Below are 2,500 nucleotides of genomic sequence, written 5' to 3'. Positions count from 1 at the left end.
TCCTACCGAGAGTTAAAGTTCGCATATTGGTGGTAGTTTGACAAAAAAAATTCCTACCGGGAGTTAAAGTTCGTACATTGGCGATAGTTTGACAAAAAAAATTCCTACCGAGAGTTAAAGTTGGTACATCGAGGGTAGTTTGACAAAAAAAATTCCTACCGAGAGTTAAAGTTCGTACATTGGCGATAGTTTGACAAAAAAAATTCCTACCGAGCGTTAAAGTTCGTACATTGGCGATAGTTTGACAAAAAAAATTCCTACCGAGAGTTAAAGTTCGTATAATGAGGGTAGTTTGACAAAAAAAATTCCTACCGAGAGTTAATAATCGTACATTGACGATAGTTTGAAAATATTCCTACCGAGAGTTAAAGTTCGTATAACGAGGGTAGTTTGACAAAAAAAATTCCTACCGAGAGTTAAAGTTCGCATATTGGTGGTAGTTTGACAAAAAAAATTCCTACCGAGAGTTACAGTTCGCATATTGGTGGTAGTTTGACAAAGAAAATTCCTACCGAGAGTTAAAGTTCGTATAATGAGGGTAGTTTGACAAAAAAAATTCCTACCGAGAGTTACAGTTCGCATATTGGTGGTAGTTTGACAAAAAAAATTCCTACCGAGAGTTAAAGTTCGTATAATGAGGGTAGTTTGACAAAAAAAATTCCTACCGAGAGTTAATAATCGTACATTGACGATAGTTTGAAAATATTCCTACCGAGAGTTAAAGTTCGTATAACGAGGGTAGTTTGACAAAAAAAATTCCTACCGAGAGTTAAAGTTCGCATATTGGTGGTAGTTTGACAAAAAAAATTCCTACCGAGAGTTACAGTTCGCATATTGGTGGTAGTTTGACAAAGAAAATTCCTACCGAGAGTTAAAGTTCGTATAATGAGGGTAGTTTGACAAAAAAAATTCCTACCGAGAGTTAATAATCGTACATTGACGATAGTTTGAAAATATTCCTACCGAGAGTTAAAGTTCGTATAACGAGGGTAGTTTGACAAAAAAAATTCCTACCGAGAGTTAAAGTTCGCATATTGGTGGTAGTTTGACAAAAAAAATTCCTACCGAGAGTTACAGTTCGCATATTGGTGGTAGTTTGACAAAGAAAATTCCTACCGAGAGTTAAAGTTCGTATAATGAGGGTAGTTTGACAAAAAAAATTCCTACCGAGAGTTAATAATCGTACATTGACGATAGTTTGAAAATATTCCTACCGAGAGTTAAAGTTCGTATAACGAGGGTAGTTTGATAAAAAAAATTCCCACCGATAGTTAAAGTTCGTATATCGGCGATAGTTTGGAAAAAAAAATTCCCACCGAGAGTTAAGAAACGTACATTGACGTTAGTTTGAAAAAATTCCCACCGAGAGTTAAAGTTCGCATATTGTCGACAGTTCGAAAAAAAAAATTCCTATCGAGAGTTAATAATCGTACATCGACGATAGTTTGGAAAAAAAAATGCCGAGCGAGAGTTAGAATCGTCCGCGGTAGCTTGAAAAAGTTCCGAGAGGGAGTTAATATTCCGCGACGAAAAAATTCGATCGCGTTCTTTCGCTATTTTCTCGTTAATTAAACCGTTGACCTGTAAATTTTTTTTGAAAAACCTTAATAAAACCTATTGATTGTACTTACCGTAGCATTGTTTGATCGAATTAATTATTTTTAACCATTTGGAAACGACGCTTCCGGAGGTTTTTTGCGATTTGTCGATAATTTTTATTTATAAACAAATGATTTTTTTTTAATAATATCGCTTAATTTAATAGTAGTAATCGATCGTACGTGTTAGATTTTCGATATTTCTTTTCTTTCGTTTTTTCGAATTTTGCAACTGCTTTTTTTCTATGTTCCGATCGATTAAATTTTGTTATATCTCGAAAATATGTTTATTCGTCATTGTTTAATAGGTCTACACAATTTCCGTGCATAAAAGTTCAACGTTAATAGGACTTTATACGTGTGTTCGCCGCGCGACTAAGTTACAACGGTCTCTCCGGACGGTCCGTTGCCGCGCGAGTTTACCACCGTAAGCGCCCGTGCGTCGGACCGCGCGGCGCCGGCCTACCGGCCGGCCGTTTCGTATCTGTAAGGAGACTCGCTGGCTCGAGCCGGCCGGCCGGAGTAGCGCTCGGGCGCGTGGCTATTCTATGACCTCGGTTGAGAAGCAGTCCACCGCTCCTCGAGAATACGTTCTCGACTGCTCTGTGCCGTGTCGGTGATCGAATTTTTCTCCACACTGCATGGCCACGGGTCGGAGTCTTTGACCGAATGTCCCAATTGTGGCAAGCGTCCTAAGGCGGCGTTGGTGACCTTTTATGCGAGTTTTTCAAACTCGGGTATAAATTGTACCACCCTTGCATCAATTCTGGAACTTTGGAATCCGAGTTCTCGGACCGACAAAGTTTAAAATTAACGAAATAAAAAAATGGACGTGACAACGTGTACGAAATGTCCAGTACGCTAAGAGAGCGTGGATTTATATATACCTATCCAGTCTCCAA

Source organism: Xylocopa sonorina, unplaced genomic scaffold, assembly GCF_050948175.1.
Source record: "Xylocopa sonorina isolate GNS202 unplaced genomic scaffold, iyXylSono1_principal scaffold0079, whole genome shotgun sequence".
Classification (NCBI taxonomy): Eukaryota; Metazoa; Arthropoda; class Insecta; order Hymenoptera; family Apidae; genus Xylocopa; species Xylocopa sonorina.
Note: the sequence above shows the minus strand (reverse complement) of the source record.